Source organism: Pseudorca crassidens, chromosome 11 (genome assembly GCF_039906515.1).
Source record: "Pseudorca crassidens isolate mPseCra1 chromosome 11, mPseCra1.hap1, whole genome shotgun sequence".
Lineage (NCBI taxonomy): Eukaryota > Metazoa > Chordata > Mammalia > Artiodactyla > Delphinidae > Pseudorca > Pseudorca crassidens.
The window spans coordinates 11,020,815-11,032,299 of NC_090306.1; the positions used below are offsets into that span (position 1 = coordinate 11,020,815).

General features: G+C 39.8%; 1 protein-coding gene across 1 annotated transcript in view; it reads right to left on the minus strand.

The window, feature by feature from the left end:
* GRIN2B (glutamate ionotropic receptor NMDA type subunit 2B) overlaps nucleotides 1–11,074 on the minus strand; it is a 581,922-nt gene extending 570,848 nt beyond the window's left edge. The window contains exon 1 of the mRNA XM_067695747.1: nucleotides 10,872–11,074. The gene's annotated coding sequence lies outside the window, so the exon portion shown is untranslated. The remainder of the gene's footprint in view (nucleotides 1–10,871) is intronic.
* Nucleotides 11,075–11,485: the final 411 nt, after the last annotated feature.

Here is an 11,485-nt window from a genome sequence, read left to right on the forward strand (position 1 = left end):
ATTAATCCAAAGTCAGCTTTATTATTTCCCTCAACTGATGCAACAGTCTAAATGGGGCTCTTGGTAGGCAGCATGTGGTGCCAAGATTCCCTGGCTGACTAAACTGATCAGACCCCCACTGCCTCCGATCTGTAACCCCCACTTACTTAGAAGTATTCGCAGAATTATTTACAGAAATTGTTTAATTATTTTGTATACATAATTTTTGTAGTGGTGTGTACCTGGGATATCTCAGTTTGCAGAAGACACAAAGCCACCTGCTAGGACTTGATAGGCTACATGCAGATAGCACAGCACCATTACTAAGCCTAGTGCTCATAGGAGCCGCAGGCTCAGTTATGTTCCTCTCACTCTTTGCCACACTGTATAGGAGAGATTTATTCCAGTTAGCATCTCCACTTCATTGGGAAAGACTAGGATTCAACATTTTCGTATTTTTTCTTTATTAACCATTGCCCCCCCGACACTGACGTTTCCTATTTTTGTTGGTCATATTTAGACACATGTTGCACAGCACAACTGGTTGGGCATTTGTAGTGCTGCAAGTGCGTGTTATTGCAGGTTTATATGGTGGCCCATGGTGCAACAGGAAGAACAATGAAACTGCAGGCAGAAGACCTGGCTTCTCTCATGAAATATCTGTGTGTGACCTTGGACAAGTCATTTTATTCTTTTAATGTCTCCATTTATCTGTAAAATGAGGGAATCCAAACATATTCTCTCTGAGGGACTCATTCAGAAATAGTAGTTGATGCTTCTATACTCTACGTGAATAGCACTTTACTCATTACTTGCATTTGCTAGGTACTTCTACAAAAAAGAAATCTCAAAACTACCTAATAATCATAACATGGAACGATAAGGTTGGAAGCCATGCTTTATAGAATTCTTGATTTTTTAATATATTTATATTAAAATATTTTGTATAGTTATGCAGAATAGCAGTGCCAGCTTATCAAGACTTCAGGGGCAGAACAGAAGGTGAGTATATATGGCTTTTGCTGAAGTTGAAATGAACAGCTTTGAACCCTAGCAAAAACCATTTTCCCCTCAAGTCCAGCAGAGAATTTGTTGCATACTTGTGATGGTTAATTTTATATGTCAACTCAGCTAGAACACAGTGCCCAGATATTTGGTCAAACATGTCTAGATGTTGATGTGAGGGTAACTTGTAGATAGGATTAACATTTAAACTTTGAGTAAAGTAGATTATTCTCTAAAATGTGAATGGGCCTCATCAAATCAGTTGAAGGCCTTAAAAAAAGCACCAAGGTCCCCGGGGAAGAGGAAATTCTGCCAGCAAACTGCTTTTGGACCTGAGCTGCAACATCCACATGGACTCTTCCTTGGGTCTTCACCCTAAGGGCCAACCCTGCAGATTCTGGACTTGCCAGCTCCACAATCACAGGAGCCAATTTTTAAATCAATCTGTCTCTCTCTCTCTGTGTCTCGGTCTCCATAAAACCAGCCATTGCTGGGTTTAAAGACAAAAGGGAACCATGAGCCAATAAATGTGGGCACCTTGAGAAACTGAAAAGGGACCATGACCTTCAGTTAAAACACTGGTCTTGAGCGGGAGAGTGATCTGCGTTACCACAGATCCCTATATGGTGTGGTTTCCAAGAATGCATTGTGGACATAAACAAGGACTGCCTGTACTGATACAGGAAGTGGAAACAACACAAACCAGCATCTGAGTGAACTCTGAAACATACCTGCAACCAATCACTGGATCTGGGTAAAGACAACTCATGATTCCAAGGGAACTTGGGGAAGAGCACTAAGTGAACTTTAGTATATTGTTCCCTGACGCATCTTTGTTTATGACTCTACAGGTGGCTAGTTGTTTTCCTCAGTCCTGTTGCAAAAAGAACTGGAGGAGACAGGAAGCACAAGAACAACTTGACCCTCAGTGAATTCTCAATATTATACATATATATATATATATATATATATATATATATATATATATATCTTCCTTTTGGTTTTGTTTCTCTGGAGAACCCTGACTAGTATAACATCTTCCTAGACTTTTTCATCCAAGCCTGCCCTTATGTCTTCTGATTCAGCCCCAGCTAGAGGGTCCATCATTCAGTAATGAATGCAAGTGAAAGGGATCTACAAACTATAAAGTACTGTGCACATGTATGCTAAGATAATAGCAGTTATTACTGTCATCATCACTATCATCATTTTAGACATATTCAGTTTGAAACACTAGACACAATGAGGTATGCTCAGTGTTATATCATGTGAAAGGCTGGAATCTCTAAGAGAAGGAAGACCACACAGGGCAGGGTGATATTGTGCTCTGCTTCCACAACCCACCAGCCTAGCCACACATCAGATTATTAAAACCACTTCTGGGAAAGAACAGAATTCGTTGATTATGCATTCATCCCACATAGCTCTTAGCTCCAGCAATTCTCTACACCTCCAGAGACCTCTCATCTTCCTCTTCATCTACATTATCCAGAAAAGAAAAAAAAGCCAGCTGTCAGAGGGAGTGATCTTTTTAGCACTTTTCCAATCAAAACCAGCCTTTGCTGACTTCCTAAGAATAAATCCTGCCCTGGTCTCCAAAAAGCCTATGATAGCTTTTCAGTACACTGGCTCCACCTAGTGACTGCTATCTAGAATGCACCCAAATTTTCTCAGTTTGGATCAAGTACACAGAATTGACAGCTAAAAATAAGATGATGTGTTTACAATAGTCAGACCTAGATTTCAGTTTCAGAGGTTTCCAGGGAACACTGCACATTGCTTATTTTAGGAGTACCTAGAATAACGTTAATAGTTCAGACACCTCTGAGTTCAAATCCCTATTCTATTCCTACTGTTTTTGCCTATGTGACTTTGGACAAGTCATTTAGCTTATTTAAGCTTCTTTTTTTTTTTTTTTTTTTTTTGGTAAAACTGGGTTAATTCTTATATAAGCTTTTTTTTAAAATTAGGTTAATTTTAATAGCTAAGGGGAATTTCTTAATAATATAAATAGATAGTAGATAGAATACCTAGTAGACTACATAGCCTTTAATAAACAATAATAAATCATAGTTATTTCTATTATTATCTACTTGGAGGACTTCCATAGACTATCCATTTCTATATGGGTTGCTACTCCCTACTCTTCTAACTAAACTAAACAGGAGATGATGATCAATTTTATTTTATTTTTTTTTGAATTTTATTATTATTTTTTATACAGCAGGTTCTTATTAGTTATCTGTTTTATACACATCAGTGTATACATGTCAATCCCAACCTCCCAGTTCATCCCACCACCACCACCTCCACCCCCTCCACGCTTTCCCCCCTTGGTGTCCATACGTTTGTTCTCTACATCTGTGTGATGATCAATTTTAAAATGCTTACATTAGCACAGTTTGGGTCTGATAGATGCAGATTTTCCTGTAGGAATTATACACTCTTTGTTATGCTTCTGCCTAGAATAAATATTCTAATGATTCAATAAAGGCACTACATTTTTTTATTGAATGTGTGTCACATCTGTTCCTTTCTTTGGTACTACAATGAAAGTTTGAAGTTCATTCTTAGATCTATGACCTTGGGAATATAACCTTTTCAATTACCTCTAATATCTATTCTAAAACTAAATTTTCAACAGCATAATTTTGGGTCTGTCTTGAATGCAAAAACAAAAAAGACCACGTCTTAATGAATGGGGAAGATTTTTTAAAAGCACAAATATTTATGGTTAGTTGTTCATAATGTACCTTTGTTCAATTCCATAACCAAATCTTACTTCCAGAATCCCTTAGTTTGCAATACCACTGTCAGGCAGAAGAACCCAACCTTGCTCCCAGCCCTGTTCTTTCTTTTCTTTGGTTTTTCAGAAGTGGGTATTTTATATCCGGTCCCATCTTTCTCTATCTTTGGTTCTGGATACGTTTTTTTTTTCCCCACGGAGAACTTTGTGATGTAGAGAAGAAAGCACTGGACTAAGACCCATGGAATTTGCAACCTCATCTCATCGGAATCAAACTCATGAGACCAGATACAGGTCACAGCCTAAGTCTCAGTTTCTGTATCTGAAAAATGACGATACCTACCTATCTTATCCTACAGAATTGTGGTAAATAAAATAAATTAGTGTAAGTAAAAGATCTTTGTACATTATAAGGTGCTTACAAATACAAAATCAGTGTGTAATTATTGCCCAGGATGAGAACTACTAGTTTATCAAGATCCATTTCCAGTCTTTTAAGTATGGAAACTCTCATATACCAATAATTGTATTTTTACTATGAATTGACTGAGAAAATACAAGTTTTCATTTGGATGTCAAGCTCCTTACGGTAACTTCAAGGCCTCCCAGAAGGTCATGGTCATACGTTTAGATGCCTAAATCAGTAAGGACATCAACCAAAGACACACTGGACTGCTTCTGTCTTGTTTTCAGGTTGCTCAAAACCAACTGCTTTCCTTTCCTAAATGTCCTCTACCACTGGCTCTGACTCCTGGTCCCTCTTCTTCTCTGCTGGTTCTCAGGAGCCTAAGCCCACCTGCCATTTCTTCCATAACTAGTAATGATAAATTCTTAACAGTTACTCATAGTTAAACCATATAGGCACACACCTCAACAGTGGAAAATCAAATTGTTATCACACATGGGAATGGAAAGATTTGAGTCCAAAGTACTGGTAAGAAGTACAAAACTCCTGCCCTCCCCCAACGCTTGAGTTATTAATCATCTTGAGGTTGCAGTACTCAGACATCTGTTGGATAAAAGAACAGAAGAGAGGGAGGCAAGGAAATCTGCCAAGACCTGAGGCAGATGCTTCCTCTTAGATTTGGACCTATTAGCAATGTTACATGTTCTGACTCTCCCACAGGTTTAAGTTTCAACATCACACTTCTCTAATGTATTAAAACAACTCTAGTGGGGGTAGAACGTGAGCATAAGGAGTCCCAGGTATTATTGGGCCACTTCATTCATTCATTCAGAAGCATTAGTTGAGAACCTACCCAATTAGCCTTAAATTACCCTGAGGCTTGAGACTTAAAGATTAAAGACACTGTTCTAAAAGTGTTCACTGTCTACTGAGGGATTCAGTTTACAGTACGGTGGCCTCAGTTCAACTGTACAAGGAACCCAAGGTGTTCTGGAGCACATGGGTCAGCACCTAAACCAGAGGTGAGAGGGAATCCAAAGTGACTTCCCAGAGAAGGGAAGGCCTAAAGCAAGATTTGAAATATAAACGTAAGCTCATCAGGTGAGAAAGGGGTAACTTATTCCAGGTTAACCAACAGGGTTCAGAGACTTGAAAAGAGCTTGCTCATAAGATGCGAAGTGGAGGAGCTGGGAGATAGGACAAAGAGTAGCTGAAGGCTCTTTAAGGAAGGGCTTGGGACTTCCCTGTGGTCCAGGGGTTAGGCCTCTGCACTCTCTTGCCAAGGGTCTGAGTTCCATCCCTGGTTGGGGAACTAAGATCCTACAAGCTACGGTGTGACCAACCCCCACCCCCGCCGCAAAAAAAAAAGGCTCCCTATGGCCAGCGGACAAGCTTCCACTGTGGCTGAGGCGATGGGAGCTACTAAAGGACTGAGTGGGAGAGCAGCTTAGATACCCCCTTCACAGTTTTCAGCATGGTCTCTGCAGAAAGTGAAGTGATTTCAAGGTTTAAAGAGAGCTGGATTTAGTTGAGTTATGAGGATCAGAGAAGGAAAATGCAGGAAAAGAAAAAGAAAGGAAGGAAATGTGTGCTGAAATGAGTTTGCCACCTATGCATTTTTAAAATCCACATCCCTTATTCTCTGCTTCTCTCCCTCACCACCACCAATAGCATTTCTGGGTTTGACCTCATTATAGTCCACAGTATGTACATCACTGACTCAACTACTCAGAATAAACACGTTTAGAAAGAAGAGAACATGGACAGAAATACTGTAATACAAAAGGTTTTCTCACAATGTGGGAAGAAGTATGTATTTTTTCTTCCAAATTTCACATAGTCCAAGAAACACTGTAAGGATAAGTGCATGTTGCCATGGAAACTAGATGTCATCATTAGCATCATCAACAGGCTAAATGCCTGTTAGCTATTGTTCTGAGTTATTTCCTACTTACACTGGAAAAGAAAGATCTGATGTTCGCTGTGAAGGAATTTCTAATTCAAAGCACTTCTGGAATAACACATGCTTGCTAAGAAAGTGATGAACATTTTATCATTCATCACTGCTAGGTGCTAGGGATATAGAGATTAATAAGACTCAGTTCCTATCCACACAGTTCAGTCTGGTGTGGGGGGCAGATGCATAAATGATTATTAGACAGTGTGGAAATGCAGTGGTAGTGATGTACACAGGGTATTATGCATAACCCCAAAGCCCTGAAACACTGACACTAGAAGAAGCACATGCTTACTCAAGAAAAAATAATCTGTTTGTATATCTATTTCTTGTCTCATTATTTATCCCTGAACATAATGTTTTAAGTTTTATAATGCATAGGGGAGAAGACTCCCTTTGTCCTCTCCCTAAATGCCTCTCACTGCTCCTAATTTTACCCTTAATCTGTGAGATTCCCCCATTCAAACGCAGAGCTCCTATAAAGGCTGTAAAGACTAGAATTATGGTTTCTACAAGCTGGTAAGTCAAAGAATGCGTGAATAATTTAGTCTCCGCCAAGCGCCAATAATCTTGTGTTCCAAAACTCTGGACCCAATGAGCAAATGATAGGCACGGCACTCGGGAGGGATAACAGGGAGCCCAGGAGAGTGATTAATCTTTGTTTCCTCTGTGTTTGCATCAGCCAACCCTGATGCAGGCTGCTGACGGCCTCTCTGCATCTGCCGGACTCTTGGATTGCCCTCTGGGGCCCCACTTGTTGCCAATGTTCCACTCGTTGCTTCTTGTTGGACCTCCGTGGCTTGGCCAACTGCCTAACCTTCTACCCCGCATCTGCACCGTCCACCAAAGACTATGCTTTGCCTATCAGCCTCTTCCCTACTCCTGCAATAGAATCGCCCTCAAGTGCCTACTCTCCCAGGAGTCTACAGAGTTCTACTATTTTAGTATAAAAGCAGGATTCTCTAGAGAAATCTAGGCAAGAGGAATCAGGCTTACCACATACAGTGGCCAAGGACATGGAGTGTAGCATCTGAATCAGTTCCAGAAGGTCCTGGAGTTCTTAAAGGAGCTTCGATCCTAAGTGGATCGGGGCCTACTGAAGACGTAACACTTGTTTCCCTCTGAGCAACAGCATAGTGATGTTTAAGGGGCCCCTAAGAGTCACACTCAGTTTCATGAGGAGAAAGAGTGATTAAAGAGAAACACCTAGTTCACAAATGGCCTAGAGTGAATTTTGGGATAAAATCATTTTTGGACTGACTGAAGCACTGGTTTTATGTCAGCCTGTGCAGCCAGAATTATGCTCAATACACGTTCCTTTCCCTTCCTTAACCCAGCTTTTCATTATTTACCTTCTTCTCTAAGGTTTTTACAATGATCCAATCTCCCTCCCCCAAATAACTATCCCTCTACCCTGCAATCCCCTCAATCCACTGTCCTATCTCTCTCTGATGCCTGCCTGTCCCACCCATCCTCATAGCCTTGGCCAGACAGTTCTCCCAACTTTGAGTGTGAACGTTGCTATCTATACACCTAGAGCTTTCAGTTTCCAGGCTGCTGCAGAGGGAGGGAAAACCCAAGCAGAGCCTGCTAGTCTCCATGAGTCGGGGAGAGGATGCTGGGTGTCCTAAAAGGCGAAATGGCTAGAGTTTGCAGGGCAGAGTCCTGGAGAGGAGTGAGCTAAAGCATGAGAGAAGTTCAGAGATCTGCAAAAGGTCTCATCAAGTATTCAGCTGAGTTTTGAAAGGTGCGTGCATGTGAGGAAAATACTCAAGACCAGGGAAAGAACCATAAGAAAGGACTAGAGGACTGAAGCTGTAATTTGCTATATTAATAGGTTATATCAAAAAAAAAATCATATGATCATCTCAACAGGAATAGACAGTGAAGAAGGAGAGATCACATATGGTCATAAGGAAGCTTTTGCAGGTGATGAATATGTGCGTTATGCTGATTGTGGTACTGATTTCACAGGTATGTGCTTATGTCAAAACTTAGTAAGTTATATGCTTTAAATATGGGTATTTTATTTTACATCAATTATATTCCAGTAAAGTTGTCAAAAAGGGTTACTGACTATAGTAGAATAACAATATATTTATATTTGTACAGTAAGAATTGAAATATACTAAATATTAAATATATTTTTATATGGTAACAATAACAATTATTGTGGATATACAGCATATGTAGAAGTAAAATATAACAGGAACACAAAGGAAAGGAAGGGAGAAAGGTAAACGTACTGTTGCAACATTTTTATACTGTATATGAAACAGTAGGATATGATTGTAAGTAGACTGCAAAAAGTTTAAAAAGTATATTACATTTCATAGAGCAATCACTAAAATTTTAAAAAGTGCTAAAAGCCTAGTGGAGGCAAGATGAAATCAGAAAAAATATCTAAATCCAAAGAAGTCAGGAAAAGAAAATAAAGAAGGAAAAAGCAATTGACACAAATAGAAAACAATTAGCAAGATGGTACATTTAAACCTAAGCATATAAATAATTACATTACATATAAAAGGTTTAAACAATTAAAAAGTGGAGATTGTCAGTTTGAATTTTTTTTAAGGCTCAGCTGCATACTAACTCTGAGAAGAAACCCACTTTAAATATAAAGACACAGATGGTTAACATAGAAAGGAGGAAGAAGATATAAAATGCAAATGCTAATCAAAAGAAAGCCAAAGTGTCAATATTAATATAAGATTGAGTAGATTTTTAGACCAAGAAGTTTTTACCAGGTTTAAGAGGAATGTTTCTTAAAGATAGAGACCAATTCACTAAGAAAATATAATAATTGTAAATGTATATTAACCTAATTACAGAGCCTGAAAATATATAAATCAAGAACTGATAGGAGAAATAGAAAAGCCTACAAACTGGGACTTCCCTGGTGGCGCAGTGGTTAAGAATCCGCCTGCCAATGCAGGGGACACAGGTTCAAGCCCTGGTCCGCGAAGATTCCACATGCCGCCGAGCAACTAAGCCCATGAGCCACGGCTACTGAGCCTGCGCTCTAGAGCCCGTGAGCCACAACTACTGAGCTGCGTGCTACAACTGCTGAAGCCCGCGTGCCTAGAGCCCGTGCTCTGCAACAAGAGAAGCCACCACAATGAGAAGCCCATGCACTGCAACAAATATTAGCCCCCACTCTCCACAACTAGAGAAAGCCCGCACAGCAACAAAGACCCAAAGCAGCCAAAAAATAAATTAATTTAAAAAAAAAACCTACAAACATGTTAGAAATTTAAATACTCCTCTTTTAGTAAACAGTAGCACAAGTAGACAGAAATAGCTGTAGAAGACTTAAACAACACTATCAACCAATTTGACCTAACTGACATTTATAGATCACTATACCCAGTAACAGCAGAATATACGTTCCTTTTGAATTCACATGGAACATTCACCAAGATGGACTATACTTTTGGATATAAAGCAAATTTCAATAAATTTTGAAGTCTTTAAATCATATATAGTATGTTCTCTAACCACAACTAAATAAAACTGGAAATCAGTAGCAGAATGGTGACTGGAAAATCTCCAAGTATTTGGAAATTAAATGACATAATTATAAATAATCCAAGGGTCAAAGAATAAAACCTAAGAGAAATTAGAAAATATGTGAAGTAAATAAAAATGGTAATACATCATATCAAAATTGTGGGATGCAGCTAAAACAGTTCTTAGAGAGAAATGTAGGTGGTATTAAATGCCTATATTAGAAAAGGAGAAGGGTCTAAATCAATGATCTGAAATTCTTCTATAAGAAACTAGAAACAAGAAGAGCTAAACCCAAAGCAAACAGAAGAAAGTAAAAAATAAAAGTGTAGAAACCAATGAAACAGAAAATTTAAAAAATAATACAGAAAACCAGTAAAACCAAAAACCTTTTCTTTTGAAAGCTTAATAAAATTGATAAGCCTCCAGCCAGACTTAAGAGAGAAAAAAAACACACGACTTACAAATATCAGGAATGAAGATATTCCTGAGAGGGAATATTCCAGAGGGGGGCAACACTACAGATTCTAGAGACATAATAAGAAAACATTGTGAATAACTTTATGCCAATAAATTTAATAACTTACATGAAATGGACAAATTCCTTTAAAAAAATAAAGCTCATTCAAGAAGTTGATAACCTGAATATCCCTATAGCTATTAAAGATATTAAATTTGTAGCTACAAATCTTTCCACAGAAAAATGTCTAGGCCCAAATGGCTTCAATAGTGAAGCTTTTAAACAAAAATAATACCAATTCTACACAAACACTTAAAGTAGATGAAGAAACACTTTCCAACTGATTTTATCAGGTCATTATTATTCTGATAGTTAAATCTGATAAAAATATTATAAGAAAAGTATATATCATTATCCCTCATGAACACAGATGCAAAAATCCTTTAAAAATATATGTAAAAATCAAATTTGGTAAGATATATATATACACACATATATATATGTGTGTATATATTTTTTTTTTTTTTAAGTAGTTTATCCTGGAATCCAAGGTTAGTTCAACATTTGAAAATCAGTCCATATAAAAAGTAAAACCGAGTAGTGAGGAAGATGGCGGAAAAGTAAGATGCAGAGATCACCTTCCTGCCCACAGTACACCAGAAATACATCTACACGTGGAACAACTCCTACAGAAAAGCTACTGAACGCTGGCAGAAGACCTCAGACCTCCCAAAAGGCAAGAAACACCCCAAGTACCTGGGTAGGGCAAAAGAAAAAAGAAAAAACAGAGACAAAAGGATAGGGACGGTACCTGCACCAGCGGGAGGGAGCTGTGAAGGACGAAATGTTTCCACACACTAGGAAGCCCCTTTGCGGGCGGAGACTTCAGGTGTAGGAGGGAGAAAGCTTCGGAGCAGCGGCAGAGAGCACAGCAACAGGGGTGCGGAGGGCAAAGCGGAGAGATTCCCGCACAGAGAATCAGGGCCGACAGGCACTCACCAGGCCGAGAGGCTTGTCTGCTCCCCCGCCGGGGTGGGCGGGGCTGGGAGCTGAGGCTCCGGCTTCTGTCGGAGCACAGGGAGAGGACTGGGGTTGGCGGCGTGAACACAGACTGCAGGGGATTAGTGCGCCACGGCTGGCCGGGAGGGAGTCCGGGAAAAACTCTGGACCTGCCGAAGAGGCAAGAGACTTTTTCTTCCCTCTTTGTTTCCTGGTGCGCGAGGAGAGCAGATTAAGAGCGCTGCTTAAAGGAGCTCCAGAGACCGGCGCGAGTCGCGGCTAAAAGCGCGGACCCCAGAGACGGGCATGAGACGCTAGGGCTGCTGCCGCCACCACCAAGAAGCCTGTGTGCGAGCACAGGTCACTCTCCACACCCTCCTACCGGGAGCATGTGCAGCCCGCCACTGCCAGGGTCCTGGGATCCAG